We start from the raw sequence: 6,069 nt of genomic DNA, 5'->3' as shown, positions 1-6,069 counted from the left end.
ACCCCTTTACACCAGCTACTTAGCATGGCACCTCGTTAGCTGTTCATACTTCTGATATCCATTACACTTCCATCCAACAATGGATGGGAAAGATGCTGCTTACTCATAAAGTAATCGATCAGGACAGACTGCACTACCTGCAAGCAATCTTTACCACCCTCTGAAACATTTGGAAGCATAGACATCTAGTTGTTCATGAAGGAAAACACCCTAACCCCTTAGAAGTTGTTCTAATTGTTTAGTCCATGATGTGCAGGTACAAGGATGCGTTTAGTAGCTACTCCTCTTCCTTTAACAAATCTTCAAACCGGCCTTGGTCAGTGCAAAATCTTGGAGGCCCCTGGCAGATAATCATCAAAGTAGCTGAAGCAAGGAGGAAGCAAGGTAATAGAACTGGTTTGCTTATCAAGCAAGGAGCAAACGCCTTATATCAAGCTGCACATTAGAAATAGTCCCAAATGCCATCTAGGAAGCAATGGTCGAGGCAACAGTTAAGGCTAGGAGTCTGGGTTTCAATCAAATTTTGTTTCTCAGTGATAGTAGGAGATCGGTCCAAGTTGTCAACAAGGAAAGAGCCCCTAGCTGGAAGGAGAAGACTTGGGTAGCAGATTGTTCTCACTTAGCTCAAAATGGTTTAATCTATCACTCTGTGTTTGTTCCCAGAATTGTAAATAGTGATGTCAATACATTGTTGTATGGTTAGACAATGCCAATACATTGTTGTATGGTTAAACAAGGTCTTTTTGTAACTCTTACTTCCTTTGAATGGTATCAAAAAAAAAAAGCCAAACTTGGAAGCAGCTCCGCCTTCACCACACAGGATTAGACATGCCACGACTAGGTACATAACCAACCACGACATATCCATTGCTTCCACGGCCTCTGCTTCCACCATGGTCACGTTCTATGCCTCCACCCCGGCCGCCACCACCTCTGGCAGCTACTTCATTCACCTTTAGCCATCTTGGTTGACGAGTGCTTGATCATTATTTCACAACAAAAATAACAATAAAGAAACCAGCCAAAACAAACAGTGTGATTGTTTCTTTGTAGATAATAAAGGGACATATATATATATATGTGTGTGTGTGTGTGTGTGTGTGTGTGTGTGTGTGTGTGTGTGTGTGCAGTTTCATTCATGACTTACGGTTAAAGGCTGTAAGTTCTCTGACTCGTAGACAGGGACGGACCCAGGTACAAGGCTAAGGGGGCCCGGGCCCCCCCTGGGCCCAAAAAAAAAATTTTTAGCAAGTAAAATTTTTCTGAAAAAAAAAAAAAAAAAAAAAAGGGGCTTGGGCCCCCCTGAAATTTTTGCTCCGGCCCCCCTTCCTCTAGCCCATCATCCGGCATGAACCCCCCCTTCCCCTAGCCCATCATCCGGCCAGCTCAAAGCAGAGCCCATAAGGCCATAACCCATGTCAATCCACAACCAAAAAAAAAATCTCAGCCCTCAGCAGTCCAAAACCAAACGAAGAAAGCAAAAACCAAAGGAAAAAAAAGAGAGAAAAAAAAAAAAGAAAGGAAAGTGAGAGACCGAGAGGCGAGAGCTACGAGCGAGACGGAGAGAGATAGAGTCGCAGAGAGCCAGCGCCGCAGCAGTGTCGCCGTGACGCCGTGACGGAGAGAGACAGAGAGCGAGATGAGAGCGAGAGAGTGCGAAGTGCGAACCCAGCTTCGAGCGAGACCCACGCCGGCGAGAGCGAGACCCACGCCGGCGAGAGCGAGACCCACGCCGCCACGCGAGACGAGATCCACTTGCCACCGCTGCCGCCGGTTGCCGTTTCCCGATCTGCCCAGCCCAGCTTCGAGTCTTCACAGAATCACAGGTATTTACTCTTTAACTCTTATCTTTTCCTTCAAATTTCAAAACCTTGTGAATCTGTGATCTGAGATTCTGAGAATCAAAGAAACTGTGCTTGTGGATATGGTGTTTTGAGTGTTTCTTGTTTGTGTTTTTACTGATGAACTGAAGTTTGGTGATTTCACTGATTTGGTGCTTTGTGATGCGGCTGAAGCCGCTAAACTGTTTGTGTTTGTGTTTGTGTTTGTGTTTTTTTTTTTTTTTTTTTTTTTTTTTGGGGGTTTTGGCTTTGTGACTCTGTGTTTGTGGCTCTTGCATTATATAGATAAAAGAGATAGATAGAGAGAGTAGAGATTGTAGTGATAGTCACTCTCAATAGTCAGTAAGTCATATGGTTTTTTCTTTGTTGACCGGTAGTTGGACATTAGTTGGACATAATAATAGGGAATAGGGAAAAGTGGAGTTGCTATTGGGCAAAGGCAAGTGACAGGGGAGAAAAAAAAAAAAAAAAAAGGGTAAAGTTAAGAAAAGTTTTTGTTAGTAGTGCTTGACTGTCTGTAGTGGGATTCATTGGATATTTGGGTTAGTGGGTCAGAATTAGGAAGATGAAGACAAGAGACAACACAAAGATACAAAAAACATAAAAGATATAAATAAAGAAAGGGACAACACAGAGACATAAATAAAGGCAATTTAAACACAAAGACATTAAAGGCAGACCAAAGACAAAAAGAAAAAAGTAAATCATATAATATAAGAAATTATCACACAAATTTAAAAAAATAACGGTAATTCTTATATAATTTTTATTTTATTTGAAGATCATGAAAAAATCAACTACAATGCTTGATTTTTTCAAAAGAAAAGGTTCAACTTCAAATTCTTCCGAAGTCAACGTGGAATTGCCAACAACTAATGTTGCTATTCCAATTCCGGAAAATGCGGATTGTAAGCGACTAAATTTCTAGTTTGAAATTAATCAAACAAGTAAAATAGTTTCACAAATGCGAATTTTGTATTGATGATTGTGTGGTACAATTCTCTGGAATTACAAAAGAGTGATCCTCTGATTCGATCTCCTTGCAAAACTTATTGATTAGATTTATGGTAATGTGGATTTGACTTGAACACAAAATATCCTTCAATTTGGTTGAGGGATAGATTGAAGATTACTGAAACGGAATTACAATGAATCTCTAGCTATGAGCTTGTTTAGAAATCCTTTGTTCTTCGCGTTCTTCATGTTCTTCGTGCGTTCTTCGTCTTCGAAAGTTTGTGGTGGAAGTTCTTCGGAGCTTTGGAGGCTTGAATCCGTTGAGCTTCAATGATTTGTGATTTGTTGATGTTTTCGGACACTTTTGGCTTAATTCCCGTGAACTTTAGGATCTAGGCAGATGATCTGGATGATTCTGCTTCGAATGTTCTTCGATTTTTAGGGTTGAAGTTCTTGAAGTTCTTGAAGGCTTTGAGGCTTGATCTTCACAGAGCTTTTTTACTTCTCAATTCTGGTCCTCCTAAATGTCTCAGGAAGGCTTCTATTTATAGGAGTTTTGGGGTGGATGAGCGATACGTGGCGGAACTTGATTGGTGACACATGTCACAGCCTGATTGGTCTGCTTGTGTCATCGCTTACACGTGCTGGACTGCTTGAGTCATCGCTTACACGTGCGAGGCTGCTTGAGTCATCGCTTACACATGCGAGGCTGCTTGAGTCATCGCTTACACGTGTGCTGATGCGTGATTGGTTCTTGCATGACACTTGGCAAATTTCTATTGGCTTCTGAATAGTGATAGCAAAACCTAGCAGCAATACATGGTGCTCTGTAATTGGCTGTATTTTGTGGACTTGGTAATGTGACGTGTCAGCTTGCGATAGGTCGGGAATTTTCCCTCTCTACAAATGCCCCCTCGAGACTCGTTCACACACACAGTCTTGGAGCGTGGTGTGGGAATGAGTTTCGAAAAAAAATGGATTTTTGGTACTTGACTCTTTAAGTGAAGTAGTCAAAGGTGGTGGAGCTGTTGAAGGTGGTGGAGCTTTCAGAAGGATGAGATAATTTCCGAAGAGTAGACCCACCCATACGAAAGGCTTTGATGAGACCGAAAAAGGGGTCTGCAAGTATTTGAACGTACTTGCGTGATGGAGCCTTCTTAGCAGAGATTAAGTTGAAGTAATTTCAAAAGAGTATTTTGGATCGTTGGCGGCGATCACAAGATGTTGAAGATGGGGAAGATGAGGGAATGGTGGCTGGATACAGCATGCAGGGTCATAGAGCTAGCCTCGTGTTCTTAAGAACTTCTGGTGAAGTTATTTCAGAAGATCACGCTTTGGATTACAACGAGGACAGGTGGGAAAGTGGTTGAATTCGCCTGCATAATTGTATCACTCAAGTTAAGTTGAAGTAATTTCAGAAGCTTATGTATTCTGGGTATGCTGGTAGTGGCAACGAAGAAGATAGAGATGAAGCAAAGCAAATGAGCAAAGCATACACCACCATGGTGCTGGCCCTGTATGCTGGGACCCTTCTGGTGTAGATGTTTATGGGAAGTACAACTTTGAATATGGGACTGACTGTGTGTTGCATGGGGTCCGACAGCAAGTAATTGAATGCACCTGTGTAATGGGACCATGCTGACAGACGTTATGTTGAAGTAATTTCAGAAGAGTACCTTCTGAAATTCTTCAAGCTCATTTTAAGTTGGAGTAATTTCAGAAAATGAGTTTTGAGGTACCAGCAACGATGACCTTTGGGTCCCATAATAGTGGGGACATGGAATAAAGCTTTGATGACCATTTACCGGCACCAAAGGCTGAATTCTGATGAGCTGGCGCCTTGGAGGTTGTTTTAAGTGTTGGATGGAAAACAATTTGTAGGATACCCCAACACTTTTTACCATCTTCATCTACTGCTACTTGTTGGAAAAGCACAGAAAAAATGAAAGATGGAACTAACTTGTGAACCTGGTTTGGAAACCAGACAAGTTGCTGTTTGTTCCGAACCACTGCTTCTGCTAGAAGACCAAGCAATTGGAAAGAGACCACAGGAGCCCTGAGGTTAGGAACAGGTGTGTCCGCTGGACTTGGATTTCCTGGCCAACCAAGTCCACGGAAGCATGGGAGGGCGATGCAGACCTTGTTATGAGTAATTTTATGGACAAAGGTGGTTGTTAAGTGGAGAAACAAAGTTTGTTTGGATCTCAAAACTGCAATGATGTTGTAAATAGGGTTTCGACCGACCCATGGGAGGGTTGATCTCAAACCGATTATGAAGCAAAATCGATTGCTAGGTATTGAGAATGATGAGGTCATAGTGAGAAATGGTTGTGAAAAGGAGGATTTGAAAATCTGAAAGAGGCAAATCTTCATTTCATGATTCAGTGTTTTTTTTTTTTTTTTTATGAGTTTTTGATGAACCCGGCCCTCCTTTTTATAGTAGAGAGATGAAGAATGGTAGGTAGGTAGTTAAGAATGGTAGTTGAGAATTTTTGGTGAGAATGGTAGGTGGGAACGGTAGGTGGGAATGGTAGGCACCGAATGGGAATGGTAAGTTGGAGACTGGTAGGCACCGAACGGGAATAGCAGATTGAACTAATGACCTAGTGTAATTTCAAGACACACTTGTGAGAGTTCATTTGTACTTTGAAAGGCAAGTCTTGATGAAATCTGGAGAATAACTCTGAGGAGCTCCCAATTAAGTGGATGAATCTCAAATTTTGATCTCAGGAGTTTAAGTTTCGGACATCGTCAGTACTTCAAAGATTTGGGTTTGATTGGTGATCACCAAGTCCAAAACCAATAAGTGGATTTCAAAATCAGAATCTTCGTGAAAGTACGAATAGAACAAACGTTGCTCGAATGTCTTGATTCTTGGTCAGAGTTCACTTCAGAGCCAACAGTTGTAGAATCACATTATTTGGGAAATTTTGGATTCTCAAATGAAGAAATAGACCCCAAATTTGGAATGTACACGAAAAATTGAGAAAGGCAAGTGTGACTTGAAAATTTTGACTTTAGGTTGATTTCAACATCAAAGTCAACTGTCTTGGAATTTGGGCCATTTGTGCAATTTTCGAGTCTCAAATGATGAAACAGACCCCAAAATCGGAATGTGCACGAAAAATTGTTCAAGACAGGTCCATCTTGAAAATTTGACGTTTGGTCAACATTTGCACAAAAGTCAATTTTTTTGGAAATTGGACGTTTACACAATTTTCGAGCCTCGAATGAAAGAATGGGTCCCAAAATTGGAATGTACTCGAAAAATTGA

Source organism: Quercus robur, chromosome 5, assembly GCF_932294415.1.
Source record: "Quercus robur chromosome 5, dhQueRobu3.1, whole genome shotgun sequence".
Taxonomy (NCBI): domain Eukaryota; kingdom Viridiplantae; phylum Streptophyta; class Magnoliopsida; order Fagales; family Fagaceae; genus Quercus; species Quercus robur.
This window is presented reverse-complemented; position numbering follows the sequence as displayed.